Source organism: Heliangelus exortis, chromosome 8, assembly GCF_036169615.1.
Source record: "Heliangelus exortis chromosome 8, bHelExo1.hap1, whole genome shotgun sequence".
NCBI lineage: Eukaryota > Metazoa > Chordata > Aves > Apodiformes > Trochilidae > Heliangelus > Heliangelus exortis.
The window spans coordinates 397,769-420,552 of record NC_092429.1 but is presented as its reverse complement, the minus strand read 5'-3'; the positions used below and the strand labels follow the sequence as shown (position 1 = coordinate 420,552).

Genomic DNA, 22,784 nt, shown 5'->3' with positions numbered 1-22,784 from the left:
TCTGTGCTACAGAGGATCTTCTGGAGCCTGAGGTTAAACACATCTCTTGTTGTGAATGGAAGTGTCTGGGAACAGAACTGTCTGAAGTGGGTGTTACACCCACTCCAGGAACCCATTTTTTTAAAGGAGAGAATCACACTGAACTGCTGACACTCTCAGCTCCAGGAAGGCAAAAAAAAAAAAAAAAGTATTTTTGGTGCAGATTTGTAAGGAAGGACAAAGAGGAATTGATTGAACTTCAGTATATTCAAGAGTGATTAAAACCCACATCTCAACAGACACAGAGCCTGCTATTTTCCCCAGCAGGAGCCCGTTGTAATCCTGTTGTTGTGTCACTGAGAACAATGGTGGAACATTGTGCATCACTTTTATTCACACTGACTTCCACCTCACCCTGCTATGATCAACGTTAAAATTCAGGTCCATAGGATTATTTATATGCCTCAACTCGGGTCTGTGCATGAAGGTCACCCATGAATCAGGGGGTAGCTGTGAAACCACAGAGCTTCAAAAATAAAATAAAAGTTAAAGCATAACAATCTGACCTAAACATACTCTTTAGAGCAAGGAATGACCATTGTCTAAAAATACAGTGAAACCAAAAATAAAGTCCCTCTGCAGCAGGTTGTTTGTTCCCATTTACTGAGCAGTTGGATCAAGGTAAAATGGATTAAATTTAAGGGTTGGACTTGATGGTTTCAGAGGTCCCTTCCAACCCAGACAATTCTATGATTCTATGAAAATAATTGTTGTTTGCTGTAGCCCTGAGCACCATGTGCACAGCTCTCCCCTTCCCTTCCCTGGCTTGTGCTTGGGTTTCTTTGTATTAGACATGGTACAGAAAAGTTTGATCCATGCATGCCTATAGTGTTTATACATTATTTCCTGTAATAGCAGAAATAAAATGTGAATAAAATGACAGATTCCTTGCCAAATTAACATTAGATGTTATTTTAAAAGCTCATAAAACTGACAAGTGGCATGGCCTGATAAGTTGTAATAAAGAATTTTTTTTCTCTCTGAACACCAGTCAGAAATAATGGCTATGTCTCCAGACTTACAACAAGAAAATATTTTTGATGTATCTTATAATTTGTATAAAAGGCAAGAGAGCAGCAGTACACAGGGTGGCCAGGCACCTGGAGCTTGGAGTCTGAATGAAGCCATTTAGATTAGGCTTGGCTGTTTTAGTGTTTCTTAAGAATGGGTAAGTAGACATTTTCCCAAGTCTCTTGCAAGACAGACTTGCTGATGCTGAATAAAAAGAAAACATACAATTAGGAGACCTGCTAGATGGGAAAGCTCCCTGCTACTGGGCTCAAAGAGCATTGGTGTTTTATTTGAGCCAGGTGGAAAAAAAAAAAAAAAAAAAAAACAAAAAGTAAGCATATGGAGTGGCAACATAAAGAAGTAGCATTCCCTTTGACTGCCTTCACCTGGCCCATTCAGCTGGTAGATAAGGGTTCCCAGAAGCTCCTTTCTTCCCCAGCTGCATCATAATATCAGGTTGGCAGACCTGTGCCAACCAAGAGCAGAGAAGTGAACAAAATAACTGCAGAAAGAGAAGCAGTGAAGTGCAGAGAAGGGCAGGGTGCTGGGGATGTGTGGTTCCAGAGCCCCAGACACTCCAGCTCCCACCACAGGGTGCAGCCCTCAGGGGATGGGGTGTCCCTATCTTCTTCAGATAGGGAACGATTGAAGGAATGACCTGAACCATTCCTTTGTTTTCTTTCAAGAAAGAAATTATCCTTTAAGTGCACTCATGTTGTCCCTTCTGAGCATCCTTGTACTGAACAGGAGGAAACAGAAAAATAATTGAAGTGTAATTAACCCTCTTGAAAATGTTTCTGAGGACAGAGGGAGTGAGGGGGTTGGTCTCTGGTCAGTTGGTGGGATGAATCCCAAACCAATTTCCTGCTTATTTTCCAAAGCCTGGACATGGACCCTCCCAGAGCACTGAGCAGAGCCACGGGCAGAACTGACTCCCTGTCTTTGGGCTTTCGTGGCAACACTGACTGCAAATGCAATAAACATGGAAGAGAAGAAAGGACTTTGGGTCATATGGAGACCAGGGCCTTTCAGGCTGGGTCAGTGGAGGAAAAAGTGCCTGCTCTCCTCTTCCCATCTGAAGCACATTAAAGTTTGGGTCTAGCAGGTGTTGGTACAGTCAGAGCATCACCTTAGGACAGCAACTAAAACCAGAATAAATGTACAAAACTCACACAGTAGAGCTTGGCATTTAAAACCCCCATTTGCAATTGTACCTTCAGCATCTGCACCTGCCTTGGCAAGGGCTGGGAGGTTGGCTGCTCAGCTCTTGGACTGGGAATTTTCCTGTGAACTTAAGTGGAAAGAGTTCCTGTTATTGATACACTGGTCATCCCAAATTTCTCACCTCACTACCCAAACTGCTTTCTGAGGACCCAGTCCAAGGCCCAGTGCAACAAAGGGGCTTTCCCACCCCTGAGCAGCAGTGGGCTGTGGATGGAGCTCTGCCTCTGGCAGGACAAGGCTCTGTCCACATCAGGTCATGGTTTTGTGATCTGCCTCCACTGCATGCTCAGGCTGAGCCCAGCACCCCAGCTCTCAGAATCCCCTCCATCCAGCTGTGCATCATCCTCCTCCTGCCTACAGGAGAGCACTGGTTGTTTACCCCTCCTTTCCCACCAGCCTTTTCCTTAGCCTGGTTTTCAAACACCATCCTGCTTGTGGAGCCCGTGGACAGCTGCAGCACATCAAAAAGAGTCAAACCATTGTTGAGTGGAGCTCAATAATTAAAGAAGTGAGACAGCATAAAATAAAAAAAAAAAAAGAACTTTAAGTGCAGCTGGCCTAGATTCAGCATTGGAATACCAATTTGAAAGCACAAGGCTAAAACCTGCGTCCTACAAGGCCTTACAGCTATCAAGATGCATCTCTGAATTCCTGCTGGGGGGATCAGCTTTCTACTTAAACTTTGTCACATCCTCCTCGCAGGAGACACGCTTTGAACTTGGAGATGCCTCTGACTTCTGCTGTAAATTACTGCAGCTGCTCAGCACCAGAGCAGGGAGTGCAGTGCCCAGCTTTGGCTGTTCAACAGACCTGCACCAAAAGCTAACAAATAGTTGGTTCCCCCTGCACAAGTCAAGGCTGATCAGCAGCAGAAAGGAATTGTGCAGGAGCTGGGGATCTGCACAGCTGCACTGATACATGGAAAAAATCCCAGTCATGGAAACATGACAAGGTGGGAGCCAGAAGGGAAGAGAGAAATCTCAGCCCCAGGAAAGGAAGTGACAAGAGAGACAATGAACCCTGATTATTCATATTGAAGTAGGAACCAGACACCTGACTGCAGCCTGATTCCACCTGCTAAGATTAGATACACTGACAAGGAGGCAGAAAAAGCCTTTTTACAGTTTATCTTTATCAGGCTAGAAAATTAGTTCCAAATTTAGGTGTCCTCATAAGGGACTGCTGTGCTGAACCATGAAACTTTCCTCATACCTCTGTGCCTTGACTCCTCATTTTGAATAATTCAAGCACTTCACCATCAGGTGTGTATCTGCTGGGAGAGGACCCAGCATTTCCCCAGCCCACCTGCAGAACACCTGTCCCATGGAATCAGGGAACAGCTCTTCAGCATCTTCTGTGCTTTAGTGGGATCACAGCCACCAAAACCCGTTCCAAGCCCTTAATTGTCACTTTCCCCAGAACACAGATATTTGTGTGCCTGATCACAGCAGTTGCCATTCACTACCCTGCATTCTGCTGCTGCTAACTTTAAACAAACAGACATGTTTTGGTAAAGTTTGCAAAAGCATAATTAGTCCCGCAGGCACAATATTTTCAGATTTCAAATGCTCCCTCTCCAGCTGTACTTTCTAGATTTATAATTTCAAAAAGCATCCGGCTGCAGACTCCACTGAAGCTCAAGATTTGGGGGGGATTTGGATTTAATGGTGCTCAGACCCTTATTAAAATATAGGCACACTGAGGGATGCTGCACATTTCTCTGATTTCTTGTATGCGTCTGCCACAACCTAAGGAAGTGAGGAAGAAAGACAAATCTAACACATCACAGACTTTAACTCCAGTTCTTTTGGGATTCCAAAGCCCACAACCCTTCTTCCATGCACATCCTTATTTCTGTAATGGACCAGGACATGCTCCAGCCAGAGTGGCTCTTTCAGAACAGCTGAAAAGGAAGCCCTGGTGTGGGGGAGAGTGAGGGGAGAAGCCAGGGCAGGTGTCCCTTTTTGGGGGGCAGGGGAGAGGGGCAGGGGGCTGCACAGCACCGCTCTGTCAGCTACCATCAACCTCCTCCTGGAGAAACAGATCACTGCAGTCTGCTCCTTTTCAAACAAATTCAATATTTTGCTGGTTAGTTTGACTTTTAGATTTATTTCCCAATTGCCTAACTTGTGAGAGCCTCCCTCATGCAGGGTGACTGCTGTTTCTGAGGCTCTGGGAGCAGGGCAGGTGATGCTTGAGCCGGAGTGAAATAGTGAGTAATTTTTGATTTATTTTACTCTGTAAAAATGTCAGGGTTTAACACTGCTTCAACCTCAGCTCAGCTGTGTTAGTGCAAGAGCTCTACAGCTGTTTGCTGAACCCAGACTTTCCAACTTCAACCCAACCCCAGGCTGAGGAGGTCTTGTCCCATCCAGGAGAGATTCCCATGGCACCAGCAGGGCTGCTGTGTGGTGCTGGGGATGGATGCTGGGAACAGGGCCACAGCACTGAGGGACAGGGATGCCCCTGGAGAGGGCAGGGATCCCTCCTGGTTATCAGACTCTCTGGGAAAACACAATTCCTGTTGGGTTTCTGGGACTCCAAAGCAGTGTCCTGCCAGGGGCTGCAGCAGCTGAGGCTGGGCTGGCAGGGACATCAGTCCCATCCCTAACAAAGCTTCTTCCCTTTTAATTTAACAGTAGTTGTGTAAGTTATTATCTCACTTGAACCCAAACAGACACTTCCATACACCTTCCCTGGCTTATTTCTGTCTATCAGGTTAGTCTGGGTGACAGGAACTCTCTGTGCTGTGACCTGGAGCTGGGGTTTATCCCTGCCTCCTGGTGTCTGCAGTTTTGATTCAAGCAGTGACCATTAACCCCAGCTGGTCCTTCCTCCCTGCAGGCTGCTGCTCCCCAGAGCAGGAAGCAGAATCTGCTCTTTAGTGTTCCCACCAGCTTTATTTCCTGCCCTAGCTGGAGTAAATAGCAATTACTTCTGAAACCCGTGTATTTGCTTGTATTTATATTTGTACTTGAAACCTGGGTCTGTTTTCTCTGGCATTTCCCCTCAAGGGCAGTGCTCCTGCAAAGCTGAGTGAGCTCTTGTTTCAGCAAGCTGCAAGGAAGACCATCCAAAAACACTGCCCTAGGAAAGGGGGTGGTGGCTCCTGATGGCACCGAGGGGCAGCCAATTAAAGGTTGGAGGAAGCAGAAACCTCAAGAGATGTTACCCTAAACCAGGAACATGACAGCTCCCAGCTTGGGTAACCCATGCTTTGCTTCCTCTCCTCTAGCTTCGATCCCTCTTTAATTTAAAAAATAAAGTTAAACACTGAAATTGCTCCACTATTGCAGTAACACAGTGATGTGCTAGTGAGGACGCTGAAGGGAATTTACTCATCATTGCTTTAAGGTTTTATAGATCATACCAAACATCTATCACCATTTCTATACTATGAATTACCATAATTTGGGAGCAGTTTAGCAAAATGCAGCAGAAATGGAGAAAATGAATGCCCAGGAACAAAAGAGCCATAACAAGCCACACAGCTTTCCAAAGCAGGCAGTGTTAGAGGTTAGTTATGCTCCTTCATTTGCTATAGCAACGGGCACTTTAGCTGCAATGGGCACAATGTCACACCACTCTCTATCTTTTTTTTTTTTTTCCTTGTAACCTCTCAGATGGCCTGGAAGTCTGTAAGCATCTCTTAATAGACTCTTGTTATGAAAATGCCTTCCTGAGAAGCAACTAGGGATGAAGATCTTTCACTCATAAAAAATAAAAAATAATGGAATGGCTTTTCTCTGGTGCAATCATAAAGCAATTTGGTATGCAATTAGTCAGAAAAAAAGAAAATGTCCTGCTCTTATTTATTTTCTAGAGCAAAGGAGAGCCTGGAGCATGCTTGTTGAGTCCAAGCATTCCACAAAGCAAAGTGCCTCAGCAGACCTGGCAGGAAAAGCAAAGGGCATCAAAATGCCTCTTTCGTTTCAACAGGAGAGAGGTGTCCTCAAAAGGAGAGGTGTTTATTTTCAGTTTGTTTTCTTACCCAGCCCATGTGGTTGAGTTTCTGACCCCCTCAGCCAGCAGCAGATGTGTTGGTGACAGCAGCAGCCGTGTTGGTCCCCCCGTGTCCCCCCTGAGCTGGCTCCTGAGCACCAAACAATGCTCCCCCCTGGAGGGCCCAGGACACTCCTGGCAGCAGGTTTCACCAGGAGGAATCCTCTCCTGCCTCTGCTGAGGGGCAGTGTTCTGGGAAGCACAATCCCTGGTGGTCCTCAGTCACCCAGCCCTGGCTATAACACCATGAACCACAGGGAGAGGAGGGGAGCAGGGGCTGGGCTGCTGGGAACACCCCCTGCCTGGGAGGGACCACTGCAGAGGGTCTGCCCTGTACTTTTTAGGATGATTACATCCCAAATGGCAGCTCACTGAGATATTCATGGTCACTGAACCTGGTAAATTTGGTTCTTCAGAAAATTATTACTGATTTGCAGCACTAACAAACGCAAATACCAAATAGCTACTCAAGTGCAGTCTGAGATTCCTTAATCCCATTATTCATTGTTCCTTGGCTTGACAGGCTTCAAAAACCTAATCTGCAATTTTGTGGTAAATTGGTTCTTAACTTATCCCTGCCTGATATCCATTTTATAAAAACACATATGGTTTAGACATAAAGGCTTGTCATTGTCTCCTAAATCAGGGGAAACAAAGATAAAAAATAAAGTTCTTGAAAACTGAGTTTCAGAAGACAGAAAGTAGCTGGCTGAATTGAAAAATAACCTTAAAAACGTTTAAGGATGACTTGGACACAAGGTGCTCACTATTGCCACCAAGGGAAAAAATAATAGGGGATACACTTTCTATAATATAAACTTGAAGAATACCTAAAGAAAACATGCTTGGAAAAAAGAATCATCTGAAGAGGAGTTCTGGAATTGTCCTGATCTGTGAACAGCACACTTGATAAACAATTTGACAGAGCACACACTAATTTGTTTTTAACTTTTTGTTCTTTTAAAGCAGAAAAAATACAGATTGAAAAACTCTATCCACCTCCACCCTGAGATCTGCAGTGAAATTCTGAGCCTTGTGCTGTCATCTGTACATCAAAATTGTGCTGAAACATTAGAAGCAGTGCAGAGAGGACCCACAAGAACACTTTGTATCTGGAAGCCTCCTTGCAGGAAAGACTTGAGAAGATCAGCAATTTGTTTTATTCTGCAGTGTTCAGGAGGTGACTTCAGCTGGTGGCAGAGGACTCAGCCCTAGCACACAAACCCATCTTCACGTTGTGCAGAAAGGAAACAATTTGCAGGTTTGGTTTTAAAGCATCTCTGTGCCAAGGGTCAGACTGGGTGACCATAACAGACATTTTGCCCAGCAAATCCAAGCCAATAGAGAGACATTTAACCTGTTTCCTGCCATTCAGATTTAAAAGCATTATATATTATTAAAATCAGTGCTTTAGCTGGACCAAGTGTAAGGTGTTATTAAATTTAAAACTGGCAGTAAACACCAGTGCAAGGGAGGTGGTGAAGACCAAGAGCTGATGCTTGTGGCAAGCAACAGGGGCTATGGGACTGCTGGGACCAGGTGTGGGTGGGGATTTGTATGGGAACATCACAGCAGTTAGGGGAAATCAGAACAGAAAGGTATCTGGTGACTTTTCTCACTGTCAGCAGCTCATTTCAGAAATCACCCTTGCCAGACCCAAGAGTCCAGCCCTGCCACTGGCACTGTGGCTCAGAAAGAGACCACCAAGGCTGGCAGGGGAGCCCCAGGTACTGCACACCTCAACAATAAAACAGTGTAGAAAGGATCTGAGCTCTCCAGTTCCACAGGCACTTAAGAAGCTTAGAGGAAATTAAAGGATATTATAGAAATATGAAAAAAAAGAAGGAAGTACTAAGGGATTTTTCCCCCATTATGTGCCACAATTACTGTAATTCTTCTCCAAAGGCAAGAGGCTTAGTGTGATCCCAGAAAATCAAGTTTGTAGGGCTGGAGGCACCAGGGCAGGGGCTGGTCCCAGCCCCCAGTAACCAAAGCCCACCTGAGAGCCCAGTGGCTGTGCCATCAGGGGTGGGCACACCAGGAACACCTCCTCACATCCCTGATGAGACCCCTTCCAACCCACATAACACCATGGTGGGACACAGGCTTAACATCAGGGGTGTCCTCCTCCATTCCACAGCCTCTCACTTCCTGCACGTTTGAGCCCATCTTTTAATTGGGAGCACAAGAGAAATGCAGTATCTAAAAGATCAGGGTTGAAGAGAAACAGGTGCCAAAGGGAAGGCCTTGAATATATTAACTAAAATATCAATATGATCTAAAACTATAAATATCTTTTTAAAAGGACAGTTACCAGGCTTGTAGGCAGGCACAATACTCAGAGAATATCCACTCTAGCAGTGCTGTATTTTTACCAAACAGCCTGCTCACAGCAGTAATAAAAATGAAGGGCAGTAACCCAGGTGGGTGGGATCTAGGACTGTTCCCCCAGTGCCCACAGAGTCAGGATGGTCCTGGCCCCACCAGGCACCGGGCAGCCCTGGCTGCTCCACGGTGTAAAGCAAAGGGTGGCCTCTGGTGACTAATAACAGAAATAAACCCATCAAGCAGGTTTCCAGATGGAAATTTATTTCTGAGTAAATGGTAAGTAAAAATCCTGACTTTGGACTCATCAGTATGTGATGATCTAGCAGTCTTAATAATGAAGATAAATTTCTGAGCACGTCAAAACGTTTATGGGGAAGAGTCAAAGAATTAAAAAATGCGCAGTGATTACTTAGGCACTCAGACTGAAGTTCAAGCTCATACCCCATCTGTAAGATTTACTTTCATTTCAGTTTCAATTATAGGATTTTATTCCTGCTATTAATTTCCACTGTCATCTGAAATCTAAGGATTTGATGTAGTAAGACTCAACTGTGGTGGGAAATAGAAGCTCTTCTACCGTTTGGTGTGCACAGCCAAGAAGGGCACACTGCTAGTGTCCCACCAACAGAAAACCAGCAAGTGATATGCCAAGGTCACTGGAAACTGTAAAAACAACACTTTATAGAAATAATGCAATGAGTTTGGTTTGGATGAATTTCCACTCACATTGCTGACGATTCTCTCTCATCTTTAAATTCCCTTTTTTGCTGCTGTTGTTGGTTCTATGGCATTTACTGTGAGTATGGAAATCATTCCTGAAGCCTGGGAGGGAGTCCCAGGGTCTGTGGCTGGACTGGTCCTGTTGTTCCAACGAGGCTGGGCCATGGTCAGCAGGGCAGGACACAGGGGGACATGCAGAGGGAGAGCAGGAGCTGTCTCTGCTGGGGATTTACCAGGGTTGCCAGGTCAGTGTTTAACCTGCTAAAGACACAGCAGTGAGAACAGCACAAATAAATCAGCAGTCTGTTACACAAACACTCCTGAAAATTTTATATTTACATGGCAACCAGCTTATTATATTTACATGAACATCTGCTGCACGTTCACTAAAATCTTTAAAACAGATGGACATGAAGGAAGAGCCGGTAATTAACAAAGCTATATGTTGATTAAATCAGCATGTGGTTAATTTTAATGATTACTGATCTTTATTGGGGTCCATAAGACTTCTCAAAATCAAATCCACTTCAGCTGATGTGTGGATTAGTGGCTCTACCCACATGCCACAGCCATCAGCTGGGCACTGTTCTGCTCCACGGCAGGGTGAGGGGCTGCTTCTGGGGTCCTGCTTCTAGGAAAAGGAACTGGGGAGAGTTGTTGTGGGTGCTCAGCCAGGAAGGGCTGTTGGGAGTGCCCACTGTGCCTTGGACATCAAACTTTCCAGAATTATTTCCTTACCAACTAGAGCACCCCTCCAGAAAACTCTAAACCCACCTCCAGCAAGACATTTTGGCCATGAGGAGTTGGCCACCATCTCTGGTGGGATGCTCCAGCTAGCAAATTAACCCCCATCACCATCTGTAAAACATGTTTACCTCAGCTTCCAGGTTTAGATCTCCTCATATCCCTGTCCACTATGTTGAAAAGCTTTGTGTTCTCAAACCTCTGCTCCCTCTGGTCGCCCTCACAGGCTGAGGTCAAACCTTGAGTTCAGCAGGATGACTCCTGTGTGCCTCTGGGTGCCCAGAGCCTTCTCCAGGCACCCATCTCTCTGCCACCTGTGGCCTTGCATGTCCCTGAGTGGTGCCTTTCCCCACTTGGTCCCTCTGAGTGGTCCTTCTCCCACATGGTCTCTCTCCCCCCCAACACTGCTGCAGCTCAGATGAGGTTTCCACTGTCCCCTCCCTGCCTCCCACCTGCACAGCAGCATCCCTGTCCCCCCCGGATGTCCCAGTGGTGTCCTAGCAATGCCCTGCAGATGGCTGCTGTATCAGGACTCTCCTCATCTACCACATTTGTCATCTCATTAAAAAAAAAAGTCAATCTTATCTACTGGCCCTGTTTCCATTCCTGTGAGCTGATTGACGCTAATTGGGATGCATCCTAATGCATTATTCATTAATCAAGTCTCATCCCAGCTACTCTGTTGTTGTGCCCAGGACCAGTACCCCCAGGCCTGGACTCACCCACACCATACTGGTCACTCAGTCCTCCAGCACTGGCACGAGCTCTGTTCCTCCACCTCTGGCCTGGGCAGGAGGGCAGCACCTTGCCACATGTCCAGAGCTCATGGTGGCAATCAAAGCCATCCCTTTACAGCTTTTCTTTTTTTTCCTTGTCTGGTTCTCCTGGTGAAAGGAAAACAAGAAGATGTTAATTTCAAAAGAACTTTGAGTTTGTAGACTTCATAACTAACACAGAGATAAAAAGCAGCAGTATAACAACTCCATGGCATCCACCAGGGGAGGAGTGGGCAGAGTTCAGTGATCTGCAGCAGAGCACAACAGAGCTACCTGGGGCATCACTCAAATGCCACTGTCACCAGGAACAGTGACTGTGACACCTGGGCTGCTCCTGGAGCAGGAGATGTCCACCTGAGTGGGCTACACTCGAGACAAGGAGACAGCTCAGCCACCCTGATGTACCTTATCTGTAAAAACTAATGTAACCAATGAACACAAACAGCCCAGTTTCTGATGACAGCCAGAAAGATGTGGAAATTCAGGAGTAGAAGTCACCTGGACAGTACAAGGGACCAACACTGACTCAGAGCTACCAGTCAAACCACCATGCTGCTTCTCTAAAAACACAGGTAGGGGGTAGAAGAGTTTAATCTGTTTTCTTCTCACTATTTTAGGTGAACAAGGGAAAAAATTGCTTCTGGAGATTAAAAAAAAAAAAAAAAAAAAGGCAGTTGATATCCTTGCCCACAAGCCCAAGACCTGGGTCAGCCCAGCATTGATTTACTCACCATGATTCCAGCAGAGCAGGATGTGCACACAAAAGAATCCAAACACAACCCATGTTTGTATTGTAAATGTTTTTAAAGTTTGATATACTTGAAGGAGAACTGCTTGAACAGACTTGCAAATCCAGCCTGGTGTTACACTAATTACTCTAAACGAATTCACTAAACTGTGCAAACTGCTGAGCCTGTACTATAAAAACCTCCCATAAATACTAGGCACTGGGATCCAAAACACTTCAGTGCATCCTTGGAAGGCAGGATTATCATCACGACTCTCAACCCATGGGCAGTTTATAAGAAAAGAAACATTCCTGGTACAAACTTACTCCTGGTATAAGCCCCGAGGGCCTGAACCCACACCACTGCCATCACTGAGAGCATTAATCTCACCATGTGCTTATTTCCAAACATTGTTCTTTCTGCAATCATTTGAAAATAAACAACAAATTTTAGTATTTCAAAACCAGCCTGTGCACCACTTGAGTGCACTTCACTGTGGCCATGCCCTGTGGCTCTGCCTGTGAAGTCTGCTCCTGCAGAAGCCTGTGGGAACACAACAGGATTTTTCAGAGCATTAAAAAGCACAGTTTTATCAATGAGGAAACACATAAAAATGGCCTGATCTCTGAGCAAATAGACAACTGATTAAAAGACAAAAAGGACTGAAGAGCCATCACAGCTCAGAAATACTGCCAGATGCTGCCCCACATCTCCACTCCCATTCAGCACTCACAGGGATCAGCAAAACATTGTCAGGAATTATTTCAGTTAGCGTGGATGATACTGCAGAGATCAGATTAATTAAACCAAGAAGGGATCAAAAGCATCCAATACAGAGCAAGGAAGCTGAGGGAGGGAGGAGAAACTCTGCCAGGAAGAGGTGCAAGGGTCCAGCACAGCTGGCAAGCCCTGAACACCACAAAAAAAACTACATGGAAGGGAATGCCAGCTGTCATTTGCAGAAAGATGCTGCAATCCTCAGGAAGAGTGAATTATAAAAATGTCATCAGGACTACTCACAGGTAATAGGAAAAGTGAGAGACAAACAGGCAGGGATTTTTTTTTTCCCTGCAGAACTTTTTCCTTTTGCAAGCCAGCTACTTACCAAAAGATGGCAATGGAAAAGAGCTGCCAGAAAAGGGTAGGTCAGTAATTCCAACCTTTACAATAGATGTATTTTATACAAATATACTTCAGAAATTAGAGGGAGGTTGTGTATTGTAATTCTTTTGACACAGCATCTTCCTTGCCACTCAGGAGTTACATTTAGTGTATGAATGACAGCCACAAGTGACACTATTTGGAAAAGGACCAAATCAGCAAAAAAAGAGAAATTATACCAGTATCACCAGAGGAAACACAAACATAGGCAAAAACAACCAAGAACCCTCCAGAATAAACCTCTGGAACTTAATTGCCAATGGATAGTATTGAGAGTGAGCATTTAACAGAATTCTGAAAAATATAGAATTGTATTCAGGTCCTGAGGCAAAACCCTTCTGCCAGCAGGGAGTTACAGAAAGGGAGAGAAACTCCTCTACATTTGCAGAGAAATCAACTGTGGATTTTTCCTGTGGGCAAAGGTTTCCATAATGGTTTGATTTTGTGGGGTTTTTTCTGTGCCTTCTGAAGCATCTGAGCCTGGTAAATCATAGAAGAAAGGGTAACAACATGGATGGATTTTCAGTCTGATCTCATAGATCAGTCCCTAAACTTTTGTGTAATAAGATAAGGCTTAACTGAGGAACAATGCAATCTATTATGCAAGGGGAAAAAGCACATCTTGGGGAGGAAATGGGAACCTAGAAAGGTAGCAAAAGCTGGAGACCCTGCAGCTGGGCTGGACAGTAAATTAGAAATGAAAATGCAATAGAATTTGGCAGAAAAAAAGGTCAATGCAATTTGTAATAATGTGTGCCAAGACTTCCCATCACAGAGCAGGAGGATGGGTCCTGTTACCAGTTTTCTAGATTTAAGCAGCTTGAATAAGTTTCAAATAAATACCCAAACATTTGGATGCTTAACCAAATCAAGCCTTAAAAGCCTTTTGGATTTTGACTTTGATTTCTACCATCTTTGCGTTTGGCCTCTTTTCTGAGAATTCAATCTGTCGCAAGAATGAATCTTTCAAGATAAGCACCTGCAGTTGCCAAGGGACTATTGTGTTAAGCCCGAGGATGATTTAGCATCCTCACAAACTGGGATTTTGGAATTAGAAAAGATTGCTTTGCCCTCAGTAGCTGATACATTTCAGATGCCTGAGAACATGGCTGTTGTTCCTCAGAACTTCCGATTTGTTATTCCCCCCAAACCACAGCTATTTTACTTAAACAATACTTTCCCCAGAGGCCCATTACCCCGGCCACTGGATAACACACACCAATAAATAAAGAGAAGTATCTAAATGAGACACAAAATAGTCCTTTCATTTCCACATGCCCTGCAGCGACCTTCTCCTCACCAGAGCTCCACTTACTGCCACTTACTGATGGGGTATGCAGTGAAAAGCATGACCCAAGAACAAGATTTCCTGACCAGTTTTTTCCTCTGAAACTCCAGGATCTGACAGACAAAGTGGGGACCGAGCTTCCGAGCCATCAGCTGCCTCGAGAGATAAGTCTTGCTAGTATTTAATGTCATAAGTATTTAAATATTACAGCACAGCAAACAGTAAGAATTATTTTGTCTTTGAATGTGCAGTTGCTGCACTCTTTTTATAACAAAAATTACATCTTTCGGCAGTTCATTATTGTTTGATGTAACTAAATCTTCCATGTCAAGGAAGTTAAAATCTCTTCAGCTGGCACTCACTAGTAATTTTCTATGAAGAAGGTAGAAATTTATTTGGCTTGACCCAGTGATTGCACTAAGCAGGTTTTCCTCAAGCTGCCTGCCAAGCTGGATGTGTTTACTCTGTGCACTCTGAAGCTGCATTTGAAATGTTCCTGGTAAGTAGGAACAGCTCAGGAGGCTTTTACATGACCCTGCATTGTTGAGATAAATCCAGTGCTAAAACCTGGGAGGTTTTTGAGAGCTGTCTCGGAACAGGAGGGAGAGGCTTCCCATTATTTGCCTTGGAGGCTACAGGAACATTTTCCCAAGTATTTCACCTAAAGGCTATGAAGAAAATGCAGCCATTTAGAAAACATCGTTGTCTGTACACAGAGTGTTTCCTAACAGTGGGAAGAAAACATTAAAAGTGAAATTTGTTGGAAAGATCATTTATAAAACTTCAAATTTTCTGAATTTTCCTGGTATAAAATTTCATCCTTGTGTTGACTCAGCTTGGGGCTGCAGGGACCTGGGTGTGAGGTGAGGTCTCTGTTCTCCCAGCCTCACCAAGACCAGAACCAGCACCTCACAGCTGCTCAGGACCAGAACAGCATTGCAAACTCACACAGTGGAGTTCAGGAAAGGAATGGTTTTGCCAGGAGAGGTTTGAGCAGGGTGGAGAGCTGGGCTGCCCTAAAGATAGGAGGGATGGGCACTGGAGCTGCTCCCCATGAGAGCTGCAGGACTGAAGTGGTGTCTTCCCTGGTGACCCATCACACTTTGAACATGTGAGGTCCACATCTTCCAAAGTCCCTTCAAGCCTCCCCAGTCTGACTCCACAGCTGTAGTTCCTGCTCTCTTTTATCCTCTCTGTAAGAAACTCACAATCATTTCTTGCCAGTCGAACTCTTTGAATTTTCCTGCTGTTCCTTTTGACCTAAGCTGCAGGTCAACTGAGACCCAAATTATGTCTGTTGGAGACAGCAAAGCACAGAGCAAGGAACCTTAATGAATGGGAGATATTTTTTGATCAAAAAGGCTTAGTGTTGCTGGTGATCCTCAGTCTCTAATTCTTTCTTGGTCATTACACCAATAAATTACAGGTTCAGATAAATGTGTTCTTGGAAGACAGCAACCAAAACCTGAGAAATACATTATCCTGCTCAGTACCATAATAAATGGATATTTTTATTTGGCATCAAACTACTGGAAAAGAAAATTATGCTGAAGGAACTCTTGCTCAGAATTACCCCAAAGTGTTTGCCTCCACCCCACGCCAGCCATGGAGACAGCTAATGATGATGCTACAACAGTTTGCTGGCTATTAGAGAACAGTTTGAAATACCTTAAATTGTCCCAGATGGCAATTGTTGTGCTATGATGTGGACAGAAAGGTCAGAAATAATCAAACTTTGCTGCTAAGCTGCTGGCAATAACACAGAGCAACCTGTGGGGCAGCTCCCTCAGCCTTCCTGGGGGAAAAAACCCAACTTTGCTTCATTTCTTGCCACAGCACTTTCGCTGAGTCCAGAGGATCCACCTCCCTGCCCTCCCTTAAGTGCTGGGAGTTACAAATTGGTACTAGAGGTTCACCCATTAAAAACTCCACACAGTCCCAGCAGTGAGCACTCAGTGGGAATCAGAATGAAGATGCATTCCAGTGATGATGGAAATCTAAAAAAACCCCATAAATTAACTGAAAGAAAAAGCCATTGTTCGGCAGGAAGGATCGACTAGAGTGTGTTAAAAGTTAATTTTTAGAGCAAGTACAATGAAATAGGGCTGGTTGCCATACAGATCAGAGCAAGGCAGGCAGGAAATTAAAAACTAAGGCTTGTACGTGTGCTCATCTCACGCCCAGAAAGTGCCTGTTGTTCATTACAGCATCAGACAAACGGGGATTTGCCAGGCCTTCAGGTGGTGTCAGTGAAGAGCCCTCCATCTGCCTCAGTGCCACCATACCTGTTTACACCCACTGAGAAAAACCTGCCTGGAAGCCCTCCTCCTCCTCCTTATTAATCTTCTGGCTCTCACTAAGCTATCAAAAGATGTTTTTACAGAAAAATCTCTCCTGCTAATTTTCTCTCCGAGGCTGGGAGCAGTGCACCTGATGTTTATCTTGGTACAAAAGCAGATGCAGGCACTGCTCCAGCAATGCCCTGAGCCTCTGCAGAGCCAGGGAGATAATCCCCCTCCAGCCCCCAGAGCTCCTGCTTCACCTGAGAGCCCACGACCCAACACCCACCAAGGGTGAGTGCTGCTGGGGTTCCTTCATGCTGAAAGCCCACCCAGTTCTGGGGGATCCAACTCACCATTCCCCAAACCCTCAAATAACTACAAAAGTCACACTGGGGACCAACCTGTGTATTGCAGCCATAACCAAATGTACAACTTTTAGATAAACCTTCGAATAAGACTTCAAATCCCACATGTATGACAGAAGGGACGGTTTTTTGGGTTTTTTTTTTTGTTTTTTTTTTTTGCATTTAACACTCAAATCCAGCAGTCATTCATTTATTTATTCCATTATTTCTTCCATATAAGCCCCTGAGCAGTCGTGTACTCTTTAAAAATAATTTGAATCACCCAATTTTAATGCTTGAGCACAATTATTTCAGAATCAAATTAACTGGGAAATGAGTGGGTGAAAAAAAATGGTCTGCACGTACCTGGGTGTGTGCAGTGATGGAAACACCAGCTGGGGGATGGAGCAGCAAATCCAGGGGCTGGGACAGGGCATGTGGGTTACCCAAGACCCAAATTATGTCTGTTGGACACAACAAAGCACAGAGAAAGGAACCTTAATGTATAGGAGATACTTTTTTATCAAAAAGGGTTAGTGTTGCAGGTGATCCCCAGCTTTAATCCTTGGTCATTACAGCAATAACTTAGAGGTTCAGATAAATGTACTCTTTGCTTGGTTCTTGGGAGACAGCAACAAAAACCCAAGAAATGTAAGCAGACAATTAAATTTTCTAACTGGCTGCATTTGTTTCAAACCTACTGAGAACATCCAGTGCCATCACCTCCATGGTTACACAGCAGGATCATGGTGGTGCCCCAGGGACAGGGTCCTGGAGGATGCCCATCTGCTCTGGCATGGGGATCCCCTTGGGGCACAGGGGATGGGAGGGCAGCAGATGGTTACCTCCAGCCAGAAACCCACTGTGCCCTCCAGTGAGCAGGAGCTCCATCCACAGCCAACACCAGCTCTCCAGAGACAGAGCCACTGCACCCCCATCTTCCTGAGGTTTCTAGGAGAAAGCACTCCCCCCTTTTGCTGCTGGGATAGGAAGAGTTGTTTAAGGGAGAGGCAGCAGTTTTTTCACAGTTGCTTTCCACACCAGGGCTGTTTTGCTGAACATCAGCCACACATTGCTCCAGTTGTGGCTGCTCTTACCTCTCTGCTTCTCTGCTCTCATCCTCCAGCCCTGCCCGTCACAGTCTCAGGATCACATTCAAGCAGTTCTTCAGATACATTACACATATCATTTTCTCTCCAAGAGTCCTGATGGCTTTGCAAGTTAATTAAAATAGAGCTTCAAAGGCTTTTTGTAACAGATTATAGTATCTTTGGTTTCATGACATCTGTTAAAATTTACAGCTAAGGATGTCATTTGGGGTGAAAAACATGTTCTTTTACACCCAGCCCATTTATTTGTGTATTTACTCAGTGACAGAGCAGCTCAGTTATAAGAAACATGCAAAAGCAATCATTAATCATACTTTTGTCACAAACCAGCTTCCCCAGCAGTTAAATAAAAATGCACAGACAAGCTGCTCAAACATGGATGTTAGAAGGAGAGCCAGAAAAACCTTGCCAGAAAAGCTGATGGAAAAGCTCTTTTTTTTTTTTTGTAAGTCTCATAGAGATTTGGTAGTGAAACAAAGAACTGGCAAATTAGACACTGGAGTTACCTGGAAAGTCCACAACACTCTGGATGGGAAAGAGAAGGAAATTAAAAGCAGTCGGCACAATCCGGATTTTCAGTGTTGTCAGAGCCATTTCAGGATAAATCAAGAAGTGTTTTTATATCACTTACACAGCAGACACACCCACCAGACACTGCTGCATGGAAGTTCTGATACAGGGGATCAAACAGCTCTTCAGCACCCAGCCATGAGCCCCTGGAGTGTCAGGGATGGTGGCTTTGGCAGCACCAGGGGCTGCAGCCTCTTCTCCAGCAGGTGCCACTGCTCTGGCAGCAGCCACGGCAGAGGAGAAGGAGGCACAAACAGAAAGTTCACTCAGGCTGAACATCTTCTCATGGCTGTTTGTTCTTTCTCTGCACTCTGTTATCAGAACAGCTGCAGAAAAGGCTTCATGCTTTCCTACATAATTCCTTTCAAAGAAGTGTGCTCTGCCTTGTTCCATGCTGTCATCACAGCTCTGAAATGCTGGCATAATCATCTGAAGCACAACATGACTGTCCATTTGATTTCCAGCTTCCCTTAATGATCATTCTTAGCCACTGAGAAGGACTCTGGACATGGAACAGTCTGTGCAAATAAACTATGAGCAATCTGCAGAGGAGTTAATGCTGGTGTGTCAAAATACTTGACTCCTCTGTCTCTGGATGTGTCTGCCCCATCCCTGGCAGTGTTGAAGGTCAGGTTGGATGGGACCTGGAGCACCCTGGGCTGGGGGGGCTGTCCCTGCCCATGACAGGGGGTGTAACTGGATGACCTTTAAGGTCCCTTCCAACACAAAGTGTTCTGGGATTCTGTGATGTTAAAAAAACATCTCCACTTTCTGCTGGTGCATTTGCCCATGGGCACCCCCAGCTCCCATAGCAAGGGCCTGTCCAGTGAAGGGCTGACAGACACAGGGGTGACAGGTGGTCCCATTGCCACCCCAACAGGGCCTGCTGAGGATCTGGACAGCAGTGGTGCTCCTGAAGCTGTTTGCCTCTGGCCATGCCTGTTACGGGTTGGGGTCATCACTCAACAGGTTGCCCTGTTCCCCGTGGGACCCCCTTTTCCTCCTGGGGCCCCCTCTGGAGAGAAGGCTGCTGTCCTGCTTCCCGTTCTAGCTGACATGGCTGGCCACTCTGAGACACAGGCATGAAGGTCACTCTGTGTACAAGTGATTAATGGAGTAATGTCTCTCCTGAGCTCTCCTCCACGCTTTAATGAATGTGCTCAGTGTTCAGTGTGAACCCAGGGGGTACGCGGCTCAGCCGATAAAAACCATCTTGCAGAAATCAATGAGAGATGGAAAGCCTGGTGCCCATTTCCAGAAGGTTAGATGAGAGCTCACAGCATCACAGCAGCACTAGTTGGTAAAGTACAGTCTGCAGGTTGCTGTTTATTAAACATTAACAAACAACGAACCACTTTGTGTCTGGACTGTGCTGCAGCAAACTAGATGTTGTCCTTGCCAAACAGAGATTAAAAGGTGAAAGAACTCAACTAATCCAAAATCCTCTATTACTGGGATTTCTTTTGCTTTCTTAAGCATTACCTCTGCAATTGGGAGAATATAGACTTTGAGACACAGAACCCAAATGACTTACAGAGTCTGGTGGTGAGCTGCATGTGCTGGAAATAGAACAGGGGCTGGGCAGCAGTTCCACAAGATCATTCTTCCAAAAGATGTGGTCAACAGCACTGGCTGCTCCCTGCACCCTTGGGATGCTGAGTGAACACCCTGCAGTGGGAAGAGCAAACCAAACCTTAGCTGAGACTGGTTGTGTCAAGCAACCAGCTCTTATCTCCAGGTATGGGCATCCTTGGCAAGTGCAGGGGAAGAACCCCGAGCTGGTTGAAAAAACCCACGTTCCCCCCCTGGTGGGTTTTGTGGGAAACTCTGCAACTCTCACAGAAGTACCTGATGTGAGAGGACAACAGAGGGGTCACCAGGCTGATGTGAGGCCCCAGTGGGGTAAATCCAACCTTGACCAAGATGAGGGTAGAGGAGCTCCAGCCCTCTTCCCAGTCCTGGTCTTACACTGCCCTCGGCTGTGGGATCCAGTTCACATTGTCTGCAGCTGTAACTGTAGTTTTCTCATAAAAAGCTAAAAATATTAGCTTTGTTAGAAGTGAGCTTCTGAAAAGTAGTGAAGAGTCATGCTAGTGCTGTAAAAATGTCCTGTACATCCCATTTTAAAATGCTGTTTACAGCCTCTCACACTTTGATTCTTGAACTTTTGTGCTTTTTAATTACGTAGAAGTGAGGAAACAGCAAAGGCCATCTTAAAAAAAAAAAAAAGGTTTAAAGTTGAAAATAGGTTAGATCACTGATGCTCTGAAGTACAAATTTAGACTGTAGCAGATTGCCTAGGCTACCTGCACCATCTCCACGCACCACAAAGTTCAGATGGCCTCAAATTAGCCAGATCCAGCTGAAAAAAAACATTTTAGAAGCACAATTTTGCTGTAGCTATTTTTGACTAAACTGGGTGCAGTACTCACAGCCTCACTTTTGAGCTCATGGTAGCTAAGGGACTTTTTGCATTATGATACAGGGTGATTTGATACCTGAGGTGCCTTGGCTGTCTTTCCACACTCTGCACAATGCTGCAGACACCAGATATGCCACAGGAAACTGCCTGGAATCTCCACATCTGTTGAAGTAAAACACTCTTGCAGAAATAAAGCAGACTCCTAAAGAAGAGGGATGGTGGTGCTGCATCAGTTCAGCACAGCCCAGTATTCTTGCCTAGAAAATGGCACTTAGCAAACCTTGTGTTTGCTTTATCATATTAGAGAAGACAGAAATCCAATAACATTCACACATTTTCATAATCTGTTGTGAAGTGCATATATCTACGTGATACCAGCATGGGTTAGAAACAAAAATCTCAACATCTGGGTGTGTGCTGGAAATGAAGGCTGCTGAACGTGAGAGGATTGCTGTCAAACTGCAGCAGTCACTCTGGTCTTGATGCACCCTGATCTCAAACTTGTCAATATCTTCATGCAAATGACTGAGCACCCCAGACCTCTATCATCTTCCTTAAACATTAGTACAAGGATGACCAACCACAACACCTCTTGTGTGATTCTCACAAAACTCCCTCCCACTCACCACTTCCACATGACCCATGGATACAAAGGCCAGAGACACAACCATGGTCATTGCTCAATCCATTCACCACTGCTTCCCTCTCATGGGCATTGTATTCTTCAAACACACAACTTCAAACAACCCATGACCTCCACTTGTTGCATGTAACCAGAGTAAGGAATAGACTGGGGCTCCATCTTTTAAGAATGTCTTTGCTCACCTGCAAGGCTCAGAACTGGCAGCTTTCCCCAGGGAACTGCTCACACACTTCCTCGAAGTGCCTCTTCAATGATCTACCAGAAGAATGATAAGTAACTTGATGGGGCAAAGAACCCTTCTTAGGTAGTGCTCTGAGTGCCAAAAACCACAATAGCATCACCTAAATGTAGGCTATTTTATTTTTCAGTTTGCCCCTACTACATCCCACCCAGAGTAAAATTGTTGTGAATTAAGGGCTTTCATCCAGCCTTCCTGTAAAATTAGCTTTTATCACACCTACCGGAGATGGTTCATGCATTTGGAAATGTGGAAATGAGTCGTTAAGACCTGTTTGTTGCCTTGGTGAAAAAGCAGACATTAAAGGCAGGTAGGAGATACACTGAACCACAGATGCCCTGGTGCAGGGCTTGCCAGGACACTCTTACCTTCACCTTCCTCCATCAGCAAAGTGCCTCTGGGGCTGGGGGCAGGCACTCCTGCCACCCAGTTCTGTAGAACGAAATCACCATTTCCGCGGCCTAGGGCAAAAATATATCTCAATCAAAGGGCATCTGTAGCAATAATACCAGATATGACAAGGCAAGTATGAACCGGGTCTAATAGCTAAAGACTTTTTGACTTTTTAAGATGTTCAATTGAACATTTAAAAGGTTTGGTCTCAGATCAGGGCTCGAAAGCACCCTGGGGGCAGGCTTAAGTAACTACGCCATTAGGCAGTGAGCTGCAAATTGCCTATTAAGTCTGACTGAAACTGTAAAATTGCTTTTCACAATGCAAATTAATGTAAATAAGAACAATTGGTTACACATATCACAGACTATCAAATTGACGACAGATGATGCATACTGTTTTTTTCCCCCTGAATTAGCATTGCTTTAAAGTTAAATCCAGTGCGTGTTTAAGAGGTCTGGATGCTCCTGTGACAGATCCCACTACAAGCAGCACGGCCACCAGGGTGTGCAGCCCCTATTATGTGAAATGCAAACCTCTCCTTAGGCCGGGCAGCGATCCTGGCTGTCAAGCCTCACAGAAACACCACAAAGCCAGCCCTTTTCTCAGCACCATGTCCACCCCTACCCACCCTCACCAGAGCAGGATGATGAATCAGGTGCTGGGCAGGAGGAAAGCTGGAGTGAGGGCAGAGGCACTGCAGAGCTGGGGAGCCCTTATCAGGGATTTTGCTTATCACTACTAAAATATGTAACTGAATCT

At 45.2% G+C, this 22,784-nt stretch overlaps 1 long non-coding RNA gene across 1 annotated transcript; it reads right to left on the bottom strand.

Annotated features, from left to right (window-relative positions):
• Positions 1-1,710: 1,710 nt before the first annotated feature.
• On the bottom strand, positions 1,711-18,175 carry LOC139798787 (uncharacterized). The gene is made up of 4 exons (XR_011726972.1): positions 17,014-18,175; positions 10,791-10,952; positions 9,331-9,582; positions 1,711-2,341 (listed from the first exon to the last, which is right to left on the bottom strand). It is a non-coding gene; the product is annotated as an uncharacterized lncRNA (long non-coding RNA).
• Between the last annotated feature and the right edge of the window lie 4,609 nt (positions 18,176-22,784).